The sequence below is a fragment of the Arachis ipaensis genome, chromosome B5, assembly GCF_059453495.1.
Source record: "Arachis ipaensis isolate K30076 ecotype BB chromosome B5, ASM5945349v1, whole genome shotgun sequence".
Taxonomy (NCBI): domain Eukaryota; kingdom Viridiplantae; phylum Streptophyta; class Magnoliopsida; order Fabales; family Fabaceae; genus Arachis; species Arachis ipaensis.
This window is the reverse complement of record NC_142440.1, coordinates 115401505-115416247: the sequence shown is the minus strand read 5'-3', so window position 1 is coordinate 115416247 and position 14743 is coordinate 115401505. Positions and strand designations below refer to the sequence as shown.

Genomic DNA, 14743 nt, shown 5'->3' with positions numbered 1-14743 from the left:
TTCTAGGCTTTAACTGCCTTTAGATTGGGCTGTGCCCCTTCGTTTGGGCCTTCTTGGACCTCTGTAGTGATTGGGCCGAACTCTTTGAGAAGAGGTCGGGTAATTCGGACCTGAAGAGGTCGGTCGACTTGTCGCCAAACATCCCGGGTCGGATAGCTCGACCCAGGGTATGAATAGTGCCCCTGCTCGAGTACGGCCTTCCTTTTGAGGTCGAGTCCTTTAGTCTTTAGGACTTCAATCCTTCTCTGGTAAAGCCGAGCTCGAGCACTTTGGTCGATTCTGCTGAAGCTTTTTGAATGTGAAGCATTTTCCTTTGCTTCTTTTAGTTTGAAAGGTGCGCGCTTTGCATTTGCACTCTTGTCTTGGGAATGTGTGAGATTTTTTAAATGCTCATTAATTTCCCCTTTGCCGTTTCCCTCTTTTCTCTTGTATTTTCGAATCCTTCTTTTCAGTTTCTTTTGCTTCCAAACCTTTCGCTTCTGCTTTGCTTTTGTTTTTCTCATCCCTTTGTATTCCGTCATTTTTGCTTTGAGGTGCTTCTTTCCTTCTGTTCGCTTTGACGCGAGGGTGCTTCGTTGCCGCCGTTTCCTCCGAACCTTTTCCTTACGCTCGTCTCTTCCTCCTCTTTACAGGTTAGTACTTTCTCTTCTTTTTAGTCGCTTTTTGTACATTTGCCTGATCTTGGAGAAAGTTTGGATCTTTCTGCTTTTGATGTGTCTTATTGTTGTTGTAATGTGTGTTCTGGGATTTTCTTTCGTCCTTTTGTATGAACCTTTTCGCCTTTCCTGATGGTTGAAGCTTTTAGGGCTTTGCATGTTGTTACCTGTTTCTGTATTTTTTTATTTTGGAGCTTCTTGGGATAACAGCTTGTTTGATTCTGAAAAAAGGTTGCATCTTTGATGATTTTCACTTGGCAAAAATTTTGCTGTTGATAGTTCCTTTTGCTGATAGACTGAAACTGTAGTTTGAAAGGTGGCTATTTTTGATGACTTATTTGATTTGTGGCTTTGTGGCTTTCTTCTCGGAGTGTCGCTTCTGTTGAAAGAGGGTTATAATTTTTAGGAGATGTAGAGATGTAAGCTTGTAGATTTTCCTGAGTCCTTGTTCCATAATTGCCTCCAAAGAATGCCCCTGGATCTTTAGTGTGGGTTCTGGGGTTTCCTTTTGTTGCTTTGTCTGACTTCTTGACACTTATATGCTTTAGTTCGAGTTGTATCTATTTATGCCCGAGTTGCTCTCTTTGACTTGCCCGAGCTGTTTGATTAGTAACCCCTTTTCCTTTTTCTTACTGTAGGATTTTAGTTGACCCATGTCGTCTCGCAAAAATATTGTCGAGAGCTCTTCTAGAGTCCCCGAGGGCATGTCAGACTGGCTGGACTCCCTCGTGTTGATGTGTGTTTCTGTGGTAAATTCTGAGTACTACGTGGAGATGAGAAAACATCACAGGATTTGTAGTAATCGGGAGCAGGAGAAAAATTATGAGCTAGTAGCACCTGAATCTGATGAGAGGGTCTGTTTCCTTACTTCGGTCCAGGGGGAACGTCCCTTTTTTTACGCCTACGACTATTTCTTCAGCCAAATGAACATTACCTTTCCTTTTACTCCTGTTGAGACCAATTTGTTGTGGTCGTGCAATGTTTCTCCATCCCAACTTCATCCGAATTCATGGGGTTTGTTAAGATTTTCCAGTTGTTGTGTTAGGAACTAGATGTTAAGTCTTCTCAAACTCTCTTTCTTTACCTTTTTGTTTTGACCAAACCCGGAATTTCTGCAAAAAAAGAAAGCTTCTTGGGTTTCTTTTTGGTCTGCCCAGGGAAAGAAAGTATTTTCGATGTATGATGAGTCTTTTAGAGACTTCAATAATTACTTCTTTAAGGTTCGAGTTGTTGAAGGAGCTCGCCCCTTTTTTCTGGATGAGAATGACGAGCCCGCCTTTCCTTTAGAGTGGCAAAAGAATGTTGTGGTGTCGTGGTATTCATGGGAGATGTTGGACGAGGTCGAACAGGCCTTTGTTAATGTGTTGGAGGAGAACTGAGGACAACCTCCTTATCTTGACACTAAAAGTTTTTTAGGGGATCCCTCGCTTCTCCGAGCTGAGCTGGGTAGTGGTTGACTTATTTTGTTTTCGTTTTGTTTTATTTTTGTCGAGCTTGTTCTTTTTCTTCCAATTTGTAACTGGGTTTTTGTTGTGTTTTTTCAGAGATGGTTAAAAATAATGATTCCATGAAGGCCTTTAAAAAGGCGAGGAAGGCGACTGCGGCTCTAAACATCTCGGCCAAGGTGGCTGGGGAAGGATCTTCTCATGCTTTGCCGAAGCCATCGGTACCGAGCTCTCCTGGACCGAGGAGGATGATTCCTACCCCTCGGGTTCATTTGGTCGATCCCCCACAGACTTCTGCTACTACCTCTTCTCCTACCAGCGCTCCTCCTTCGAAAAAACAGAAAACAGTTGAGCCCTTTAACCTTGATGCTCCTGACTTTGATGCTGTCGAGTTTGTGGACAAACTAATTGGTCCTTATGGTACCATCCCTACTGACGATGTTTCTCTTCTTCGCCATCTGGATTTTATTACTCGGAGCAGCATCAAGATGGCACACATGGGGCGGCTTTATATTGGACTGCCCATGATCTTCCCATTCATGCTACAAAGACCTTTATGGAGGAGGCTAAGTTGGAGTTTGACCGGATGAAGGGTTTGAAGGAAGAGCTCGAGGTGAAGGTGGGCAAGTTAGAGAAAGAGTTGGAGGGGGAGAAGACTCGGGCTACTGCTTTGGTGGCTCTGCCAAGTTGTCTGAAGATATGGCTTTGAAGTACAAGGAGAGTTATGTCACGACCTACAGGGAGATGATGGGTCTTAGGGAGGATTTGGAGTCTGCCCGAGTTGATTACGCTGAGCTCCAAGGTCATCTTGTAGGCAGTATAAATGCTTCTTATGAGAATTTGAAGGATCAAGTTCGAGTTCTTGCACCCGAGCTTGACCTTACTCTCTTCAGCTTGGACAATATCGTAAAAGATGGTAAGATCGTCCTTGATGACCCTGATGATGATGATGATATCGACCCTCCTCCTGTGCCTTCTGCCAAAGTCTCTGTTACGCCAACTTCTTCAACTCATGCAGGTGGTCATCTCGAGTCGGATCCTGATTGTCAGATCTTGAACTGGGATGATGGGACGGTAGATGCGGTGCCTCTTTAGACTCGCCCTCCTTCACCCCGTGATGCTGCAACTAAGAAATCTTTGGATCCTCAATGATTATTTCTTGGTGTTTTTGTGTATAGCCCGGCTTGTGGGCTTTGAACTTTTTATATTTTGTAGTTTGTGGTTTCTAACTGTTGGATACCTTTAGTTGCTTCTCTGTTAGCAACTTTACTTTTGGAAAAACAAAGGTAGCTTTTCAGGCTCTTTGGGGTTGACTTTAGGTGGCCTCTCGAGTCCTGTTATTATTATAACCTTGTTTCTTGAGTGATATGTTTATCTGCACCTATCTGACACCTTTTAGGTTCTTGGGAGTGTTGGAGCCTTGTCATCCGACCTCTTTTGATTTCCTTCGTACTTTCATATTTGATTCTCTTGAGGTCGCGGATTTCTGGGTCCAACTTGTATGCCTTCTGTCGGCCGACTTCTTCATCTCGGCCTGAAATTATTTGTAGTAATCCATTTTGTTTGGACCTTTGTTAGGTCTCTTCCATGGATTTACCTTTTCATTTTTGGCATCTTGGTCGGGCCGACTTCATTATGTCGGTCCCTTCTACGTTATCTCTAGTATTCCATTTTGGATTTTTTTGTCAGATATTTTTTGTGGATTACTTTTATAATTTTGTCTTGTGGGAGGCCGATTTCATCATGTCGGTCCCTTCTAAGTTATTTCTAGTAATCCTCTTTTTTGGACCTTTGTTAGGTCTCTTTTAGGGATTACTTTTTATAACTTTTTGGTTTTGGGCCGACTTCTTTATGTCGGTCCCTTCTAAGTTATTTCTAGTAATCCTCTTTTTTGGACCTTTGTCAGGTTTCTTTTAGGGATTAATTTTTATAACTTTTTGGTTTTTGGGCCGACTTCTTTACGTTGGTCCCTTCTAAGTTATTTCTAGTAATCCTCTTTTTGGACCTTTGACAGGTCTCTTTTAGGGATTACTTTTTATAACTTTTTGGTTTTGGGCCGACTTCTTTACGTCGGTCCCTTCTAAGTTATTTCTAGTAATCCTCTTTTTGAACCTTTGTCAGGTCTCTTTTAGGGATTACTTTTTATAACTTTTTGGTTTTTGGGCCGACTTCTTTACGTCGGTCCCTTCTAAGTTATTTCTAGCAATCCTCTTTTTTTAGGACTGGCCAGGCCTCTTTCCAGGGATTTACTTTTTATAACTTTGTTTGTTGTGATCGACTGGTCTGACTTCTATACGTCGGCCTGTCTTTTAAGTTATTTTTAGCAACCCATTTTTATTAAGACCTCGTCAGGTCCTTTCTATGGATCACTTTCGATAACTTCTTGCATTATTTCTGTTTTTGTCGTTTTTTCATCTTTGCCGATTTCGTAGAAATTGGGTTTGATCCCCGTTGGTGGACCTTCTGATGAATTTGGTTTTTATCTTTGTTGGTCTTTATCGTGATTGTGCAGTGAATTTAACTTTCACTTTCTGCCGATCTGTAGCTTTATAATCGGGCGATGAATTTTTTGCGTTTCAGATTAATGCGTCTTGATAAAGGATTTGTAGGAAATCTTGAAAAACTTTATTTCAAAATGAAAAATATGCAAATATATACACGTGGGAGTTTTACTCCTCTAAGTTAGGTATTTCATGAATCTTGGCTTGGTGCCTCATTAAAAAACCTTTTCAGGAAAAAGAGTGCACCTTATCCTAAGATCCTTATTACCTTTAACTATAATACCTTTGTAGGTTGTAGGCGTGCCATGACCTAGGAAGCTCTCGCCTTTCAAGTTCGGACAGTCTATAGTAGCCCTTTCCAAGTACTTCTATGACTCGGTAGGGTCCTTTCCAGTTTGCTGCCAGCTTTCCTTCTCCAGGTCGAGTTGTTCCGATATCATTTCGGATTAGAATGAGGTCGTTCTCGACAAAACCTCGCGGCATTACCTTTTGATTGTATCTTGAAGCCATTCGATGTTTTAATGCCTCTTCCCTGATCCGAGCTTTTTTTCGGATTTCTGAAAGTAGGTCTAGTTCTTCCCTTTGAAGTTGGGAGTTGGCCTCTTCATTGTAGTGGATCACTCTGGGCGACCCTTCTTCGACCTCCACTGGGATCATTGCCTCCATTCCGTAAGCTAATTGGAAGGGTGATTCTTTTGTGGTGGAGTGTGGAGTTGTCCGATATGCCCATAGGACTTGTGGGAGCTCTTCGGCCCAGGCTCCCTTTGTATCTTGTAATCTCCGTTTGAGCCCGACTAATATGACTTTGTTAGCAGCTTCCGCTTGTCCATTAACCTGGGGGTGTTCTACGGATGTGAATTGGTGTTTTATGTTTAGATCAGCCACCAACTTTCTGAAGCTTGTATCTATAAATTTAGTGCCATTGTCTGTGGTTATAGAGTATGAAACCCCAAACCTTGTGACAATGTTTCTATATAAGAATTTTCAACTTCTTTGAGCAGTGGCATTAGCTAGGGATTCTGTCTCGATCTATTTTGTGAAATAGTCTACCCCCAGTATGAGGAATTTGACTTGTCCCGATCCTTGAGGGAAAGGTCCGAGAAGATCGAGTCCCCATTTTGCGAATGGCCAGGGTGAGGTTATACTAATGAGCTCCTCTGGCGGGGCGATGTGAAAATTGGCATGTTTCTGACATGGTGGACATGTCTTCACGAATTTTGTTGCTTCTTTTTGTAAGGCCGGTCAATAAAATCCAGCTCGGAGTACTTTCTTGATGAGTGCCTGTGCTCCGAGATGGTTGCCACAGATGCCACTGTGTACTTCTTCTAAAACTTCTTTTGTATTGGAAGTCGGTACGCATTTTAATAGTGGTGTTGAAATCCCTCTCTTATATAGAGTATTATTTATGATGGTGTAGTATTGTGCTTCCCGTTTTAATCTCTTTTCCTCCTTCTTATCTGTAGGGAGTGTTTCTGTTTTGAGGTAATTAATTATGGGAGCCATCCATCCTTGATCCAGACCTGTTATGGCTAGGATCTTTTCTTCTTTCGAGATTGACGGGTTCTGCAGCATCTCTTGGATGAGGCTTCTATTGTTGCCCCCTGGTTTGGTACTGGCTAATTTTGAGAGTGCATCAGCTCGAGCATTCTGTTCTCGTAGTATGTGGCGGACCTCATATTCCCCGAGTTGTCTGAGCTGTTCCTTGGTTTTGTCCAAGTACTTTTTCATGGTAGGATCCTTGGCTTGGTAACTCCATATTATTGGTGAGGTGACTACTTGTGATTCACTGAAGATGATAAGCTTTTGAGCTCCAACCTCCTTATCCAATTTCAAACCAGCTAGTAGTGCCTCATACTCAACTTGGTTGTTCGAGGCAGGGAACCCGAATTTGAGGGAAAGTTCGATTTGGGTTTCCTGGTCGCTTTCAATAATCACGCCTGCGCCACTTCTAATTTTGTTTGAGGAACCATCTACATAAAGATTCCATTCTGTAGGAATTTCTGGGGTGTCTGTAAATTCTGTAATGAAGTCGGCCAAATATTGCGATTTGATGGCTGTCCGAGCTTCATATTGAAGGTCGAATTTGGACAACTCGACCGCCTATTGTAAGATTCTTCCTGCTAAATCTGTTTTCTGCAGAATACCTTTTATGGGCTGGTTGGTCCGAACCTTGATAATGTGGGCTTGGAAATATGGACGAAGTCGTTGAGATGTTATTATGAGAGCATAGGCGAATTTTTCTATCTTTTGATAGTTCAATTCGGACCCTTGTAGTGCTTTGATGATAAAGTATATAGGTTGTTGTCCACTATCATCTTCTCAGACCAGTGCTGAAGCTATTGCCTAATTTCCCACCGCGGGGTATAATACGGGTGGTTTTCCTTCCCGTGGCCGGGTTAGGATAGGTGGTCGTGCCAGGAATTTTTTGAAATCCTGGAAGGCCTGCTCGCACTGTGCTGTCCATTCGAACTTCTTTCCCTTTCTTAGAGTAGCGTAGAAGGGTAGAGATCTTATTGCCGATCCAGCTAGAAATCTGGACAAGGCTGCCAATCTTCCATTGAGTTGTTGTACCTCTTTGACACAGGTTAGATTTTTCATGCCAAGTATGGCCCGACATTTATCTGGATTTGCCTCGATTCCTCTTTGTGTGAGCATAAAACCCAAGAATTTGCCTGCTTCTATTGAGAAGGTGCATTTTGCAGGGTTAAGTCGCATGCCATGCCTTCTTATAGTATCGAATACTAGGGTGAGGTCGGATAGTAACGACTCTTCACTTTGTATCTTTATTAACATGTCGTCCACGTAGACCTCCATGATTTTCCCAATATGGTATGCAAAGATCTTATTCATTAATCTTTGATAAGTGGCTCCTGCATTTTTGAGTCCGAAAGGCATGACGATGTAGCAGTAGTTTGCTTTTGGGTTAAGAATGAAGTTTTTTCTTGATCAGGTGGGTACATCGGGATTTGATTGTACCCCGAATAGGCATCCATAAACGAGAGGTATTTGTACCGGAGGAGGCATCTACCAGAGCGTCAATATTTGGGAGTGGATAAGGATCTTTTGGGCAAGCTTTGTTGAAATCAATGTAGTCGGTGCACATCCGCCACTTCCCGTTTCATTTTTTCACCAAGACGACGTTAGCTAGCTATAGTGGGTATTTGACTTCTCTTATAAACCCTGCCTTCAGTAGAGCTTGTACCTGCTCTTCCACAGCTTGGGATCATTTTGGTTCGAGCTTTCTACGTCTCTGCTGTACTGGCCGAGACCCTGGATAAACTGCCAGCTTGTGGCACATTAACTCAGGGTCTATGCCCGGTATGTCTACGACCTTCTATGCGAAGAGGTCGACATTGTCTTGTAAGAACTGCATGAGCGATTCTTTTATGTCTCCTTTTAGGATTGTGCCAATATTGGTTGTTTTGTCTGGGACATCTCCAATCTGAACTTTTCTATTTCGCCTTCGGGTTGTGGACCAAGTTCTTCCCGTCCTTCAATTCCCCTGAGTCCGATAGTATGGAATTCTTCTCATCTGCCTCTAAGGTTTAGATTTTCATTGTAATAGCGGCGCACCGTCTTCTGATCTGCTTTTATCGTAGCTATTCCTTCAGTGGTAGGGAACTTCATGCACAGGTGTGGAGTCAAGACTACTGCGCCGAGCTGATTTAATGTTGTCCAACCTATTAGGGCATTGTAGGCTGAACGTACGTCAACCACAATGTAGTCTATGTTGAGTGTCCTTCACCGGTTTCCTTTTCCAAAGGTCGTATGTAGCGAGATATACCCAAGTGGTTGGATTGGAGTGTCTCCCAGCCCGAACAGGCTGTTCGGATATGCTCTGAGTTTTTTTTCTTCCAGGCCGAGTTTGTCGAAGGTAGTTTTGAACAAGATATCTGCCGAGCTTCCCTGGTCTACCAGTGTGCGGTGGAGATTTGCGTTGGCTAATATGATGGTGATGACCATGGGATGATTCCAGCTGCGTCCTCTTTAGTAAAAGTGATATTGGGGATGTCGGGTGCTTCTTCTCCTCCCTCAACATGATATACTTCTTTAAGATGTCTTTTGCGGGATGATTTGGAGATTCCTCCTCCTACAAATCCTCCATGTATCATGTGGACATGTTTGTCCGGTGTACGAGGTGGTCGTTCAGCGCGTCCGACATCTTCGTCCCTTCTTCTTTTCCTTGGTTCGTCTGTTCTGCTAGCTAGGTACCGATCTAGCTTTCCTTCTCTCACAAGTTTTTCTATGACATTTTTCAAGTCAAAACATTCGTTGGTGGAATGTCCATAGATTCGATGATATTCACAGTATTCTGTCCGATTTCCTCCTCCTTTTTTACTTTTAAGCGGACGAGCTGGGGGTGTATTTTCAGTATGACATACTTCTCGATAGACATCTACAAGAGACACCCGAAGAGGGGTGTAATTGTGATATTTTTTTATCTTTTCTCCATGCTAATCTTCTTTTTTCTTGGACTCTTTATCCTTATCTCGGGAGGAGTAGGAGAATCCGGACTTTGAGGTCTCTCCTAATCGAGAGTTTTTCTCCATGTTGATATACTTCTCTGGTCGCTCTTGCACTTCATTCAGAGATGTGGGATATTTTTTCGATATAGAGTGGCTAAAAGGTCCTTCTCGCAAGCCATTGATGAGACCCATAATGGCGGCCTCTGTTGGTAGACTTTGTATATCCAGACACGCTTTATTGAATCTTTCCATGTAGCTATGGAGACTTTTCCGATCTCCTTGCTTGATTCCTAATAGACTTGGGGCGTGCTTAGTTTTGTCTTTTTAAATGGAGAATCTGGCCAGAAACTTCTTGACTAAGTCGTCAAAGCTCGAGATGGACCTAGGGGGCAGATTGTCGAACCATTTAATTGCTGTCTTTGTTAAAGTAGTTGGGAAGGCTTTACAACGGACTGCATCTGAGGCGTCAGTGAGGTATATTCTGCTTTTGAAATTACTGAGATGATGGCTTGGATCTGCCATGCCATCGTATAGAGTCATGTCGGGAAGTTTTAAGTCTTTTGGGATTTTGGTCTTCATGATCTCTTTAGTGAATGGGTCTTGATCCTTATGGGAGCTATCTTCGTGGTCGGATCGAGTAGTTTTGGTCTTGAGATCTGCTTCGAGTTTTAGGAGCTTGTCCTCTAACTCGCGGCATCGTCTAGCTTCCCTTCGTAGGTCTCTTTCGGCTTCTCGTTGATACTCGACATCTTTTCCGAGTTGTTTTAAGCAATCCTGAAGTGCCTCCAAGACTCCTGTGTTTGGTGAATTCTTATCTTTATTAGGCTGAGGAGTATCCTTGGATGTAGTGTCCGTATTCTTGTGCGGCATCCTGTCTTCTAGGTCAGAATGGTGGTCGTTGTCAAGGTTGTCCACCATGACGATGGGATGACTTCCAGGTTCCCCGGCAACGGCGCCAATGTTTCGAGGGTTACCTGAAACTGAAGGTCGATCTCGGATGAGATCTGCTGTGGTGGTCGGCACCGATGTGTCCGACTTGTGGGTGGTGGCTGGAGCCGCCGTGTCCGACTTGTGGACTTGATGATGATGCTGATCCTTTATCACCGGAGGGTGGTGGTACCTGCAAGGGACTCCGATGCTTAAGTTAATAAGGGTATTAAGCAGGTTTTTAGTAGAATCAGAGTATGAGTTATACCTGGGTGCTCTAGTGTATTTATAATGGTGTGGAGTGACCTTCTTGGAGATAAGATAGTTATCTTATCTTATCTTATCTTTAAGTGAGGTCATCTTATCTTCTGGGGAACCGCCCTTATCTTTCTAGGCTTTAACTGCCTTTAGATTGGGCTGTGCTCCTTCGTTTGGGCCTTCTTGGGCCTCTGTAGTGATTGGGCCTAACTCTTTGAGAAGAGGTCGGGTAATTCGGACCTGAAGAGGTCGGTCGACTTGTCGCCAAACATTCCGGTTCGGACAGCTCGACCCAGGGTATGAACACTTAGTCATGTCAATCAATAAGTCATGGATTGGAAAACCATGAACCACATATGAGTATAAAGATGGTTTAAACAAGTTTTGGGATTTTGCTTTTGAGCATCGATCTCTCGCAGGTCGTCAGATTAGTTGCCCTTGTTCGGTGTGTGGTTTTGGAAAGTGGCAAACAAGAGAGAAAGTTTTTGAACATTTAATAGTTAAGATATTTCCAAAAACTACAAAGTTTGGTAGTGGCATAGTGAAGAAGAAGTTGGAGTTGGGTTACAAGTTCATCAAACTAGTCATATTGTACAAGATGATTCGACATCTCAGCATCCAATGGTAACAATGCTCAATGTCACGTTTGGAGTCACTGGACCTGACTTGAATGAAGATGGAGATAGAGATGGAGGCAATACAGAAGATGGAGATGGAGACAATACAAAAGATGGGGATGGAACTCAAAATGAAGAGCATAATGGAGAAAATGTAGAATTTTACAAGTTGTTGGAAGATAGTAATGAACAATTGTATTTAGGGTGCACATGTTATGCGTTTATTGTTCTTGTCTTTGTCTTACTTTGCTCCACTTGAGTTTGAGCTTTTACTTTCAAAAAAAAAGGGTGCACAAAGTATTTAAAATTGTCTTTCTTGATTAGTCTGTATCACATAAAGTGCTTATATAGAATAAACAACAAAGTCATTATTGAAATCCTCAAGTTAATAAAAGATGCTTTTGGAAATGCGAAGATTTCAAATACATTCTATGAGGCCAAGAAAATCATAAACAAACTAGGGCTTCATTATACCAAGATACCAGCTTGCCCTAATGATTTCATGTTATATTAGGGGGAGGATGAAGATTTGCAAGAATGCAAAAGATGCAAGACATCTAAATGGAGCGATGGTATAAAAAAGAAACCGGCAAAGATCTTGCGATACTTTCCACTAAAACCGAGACTTCAACGATTATTTATGTGTTCTAAGACTGCTCAATCAATGCGATAGCATGCTTCAGCAGAAAAGAAAGATTCGAAGATGAGGCATCCGCGCGATTCTGAAGCTTGGAAGACATTCGATTTACTTCATGATAGGTTTGTCGAAGATCCTCGAAATGTACATCTTGGTCTTGCAGCTGATGGATTCAACCCCTTTGGAGCTATGTGTACAAACTATAGCGTTTGGCCAGTGGTGCTTATTCCATACAATTGACCTCCATGGGAGTGCATGAAGCCAACATCACTTATCTTGTCAATGATTATTCCCAGAGAGAAAATGCCGGGGAACAACATAGACGTATACTTACAACCGCTTATCAAAGAGTTAAAAGAGTTGTGGCATGATGGTGTTCAAACATTAGATAGGTTCAAGAATGAAATGTTTACATTGCGAGCAATATTAATGTGGACAATTAGTGATTTTCCAGGCCTTGGTAACTTATTTGGGTGGAACGTACATAGTAAATATGCTTGTCCCACATGTAACTTCAATGCTGATTCATATAGATTAAAGCATGGTGGAAATGGTGTTTTTTGGGGCATCGCCATTTCTTAGAAAGGAGTCATAAGTTTAGGCTAAGTCGTGCAAAATTTAATGGAAAAGTTGAGTTGAGGGATCCCCCAGCAGTACTAACAGGGTCAGAAATATTGGAATAATTTGAAGGCATCAATATTTCATTTGCCAAGAAACTACAGGCAAGTAAAGGTAAAAGGACTCGACGAAAAGTTGTTGAAGAAGATGATGAATCGGGGATGTGGAGGAAGAAAAGCATATTTTTTTATCTTCCTTATTGGGAGTCTAACTTATTGCGCCACAATCTAGATGTTATGCACATTGAAAAGAATATTTGCGACAATGTGTTATACACTTTGGTCAATGAGACTGGAAGGTCAAAGGATAATTTCAAAGCTCGTAAGGATCTTAAAGAAATGGGTATAAGGAAAGATTTATGGCCAGATGAAAATGGGAGATATCATCCATCTTTGTTCACAATGTCAAATTCCATGAAAGATATATTCTTACGTACTATAAAGAATATTAGAGTACCAGATGGTCTCTCGAGTAATATTTCTCGGTGTGTTGACTTGAAGCAAAGAAAGCTCTCTGGATTGAAGAGCCATGATTGCCACGTCCTTATGCAGCAACTATTACCCATTGCCATACATAATGTGCTACCAGATAAAGTTACTGCAGTGCTAATAGAGTTGTCTTCATTCTTTCAACATTTGTGCTCTAAAAGCTTAAGTCTTACAGAACTTGAGAAGCTCCAACCTCGAATAATCCTTACCCTTTGTCATTTAGAAATGTTGTTCCATCCTTCTTTCTTTACGATTATGGTTCATTTAACCTGTCATCTAGTTGATGAAGCAAAACTTGGAGGACCAATACACTATAGATGGATGTATCCTATTGAGAGGTAAATATCTCATTTCAATCATTGTTCATTTAACCTGTCACTTAGTTATATCTTGCTTACTAAAGCCAATTATACAAACTAGGTATTTAGGACATTTGAAGTCCTATTTACGAAATAAAGCTAAATCAGAAGGTTCTATAGCTGAGGGATATGTAGCTGAAGAAGCTATTACATTTTGCTCTCGATACTTAGAAGGGATTGAGACAAGATTTAATAGGCCACCACATGTTGATGATCGTCTGGATGATAATTACAATACACATGTGGATTCCCTTTTTCCACAAATGGGTAACTCTAATGGAGCTTTCACAGTATTTGAGTTGTCACGTATGGAAAAAAAACAAGCACATCGTTATGTGGTTCTAAATTGTCCATATGTCAAACCGTTCATTGAGTAAGTGCTTAAGAATTTTTGTACATGTTTTTTATTTACTTGAAAATAATTGTTTAGTTAAAGTTAAACTTTCATATCTGACAGTGATTTCAAAGATTTTTTACGAAGACGATCTAAGGGTAGAAGACCTTCAAATGTAGAGATAGAAAAAAGAGTTGATAAAGATTTTGTTACTTGGTTTCCTGCGCAGGTAAATAGAAAAGTGATAATTTTTTTGCTAATATTGAACTAGTATTTGTGGATATAATAACTAATATGCTGTTCTATCATAATAGCTTATGAACCCAGACATTATGAATACTGTGCATGAGGATTTGAGATACTTACCAAGGGGTCCATCATGATATGCCAAGAGGTTTTCTACATTTAGTATTAATGGGTTCTCCTTTCGAACTACCAATCGAGACAATGGGTTAAAGACCCAAAATAGTGGAGTTTTCTTAATGTCTTCAACTCCTTGTGTTGCTAGCGCTAGTGATGCTAATATTAGGAATGCTGATTAGTCATATTATGACAAATTAGAAGATATTATAAAACTAAACTACAATGGCCGATTTTGGGTTACTTTATTCAAATGTAAATGGGCTGACACAACTAGAGAATGGGGCTGTAGAAAGAATAGTTGGGGTTTTACTTCTATTAATTTGTCACGAGTAATACACAGTGGTGACCGAAAGGAGGATGATCCATATATTGAAGCCTCACAAGCTCGAATGGTGTATTTTGTCAATGATGAAGTGAATAAAGATTGGAGTATTGTCGTGCATCTGAAGCCAAGAGACTCTTATGATATGGGGGGAAATGAAGATGATGAAGCATGCGAGAATGAGCCATGGTTAGAGCCAAACTTAGAATCTTTATTTGAAAATGGTGATAATCTATCATTGTTAAGAGATGAGGTAGATGATGAACTACTAGATGATGACATTGGAGAAGATGAACACATGTCAGAATAGTTGGTAGGTTAAATTAATTTATGGTATGAAATTTATATTTAAGTTTTCATTTAGTTATAATTCATATTTTATCTATACTTATTAATTATTTTATTTCTTACCAAGGATGCTAGATAGATACACGCATACAGATTTGAATATTTAAATAGAACTACTAATATTTGAAAACTTATAATTGGAAAGTTTCCATTGCAGATTGGAAATTATAACTTTGCTTTCTTATTCTATACTTATTAATTATTGATTTGATCTATTATGCAGATATGCCAAAGCAAAAGAGGTACAAGAATCTACTTAAAGTAGCATATGCTACAAATTCTTCACAAGACAAGTCAGTAGTAGTTGCAAATTCATCCCGAGACAAGCCGACAGCCTCAAATGCATCACAAGTCAAGTCAGCAACAGCTGCAAATTTCCTCCTGAGACACATCGGCAGCTGCAA

The 14743-nt window shown here is 41.1% G+C and overlaps 1 pseudogene; it reads left to right on the top strand.

Annotated features, from left to right (window-relative positions):
- Positions 1 to 10566: 10566 nt before the first annotated feature.
- LOC107643800 (uncharacterized) lies at positions 10567 to 14301 on the top strand (annotated as a pseudogene).
- The last annotated feature ends 442 nt before the right edge of the window (positions 14302 to 14743 follow it).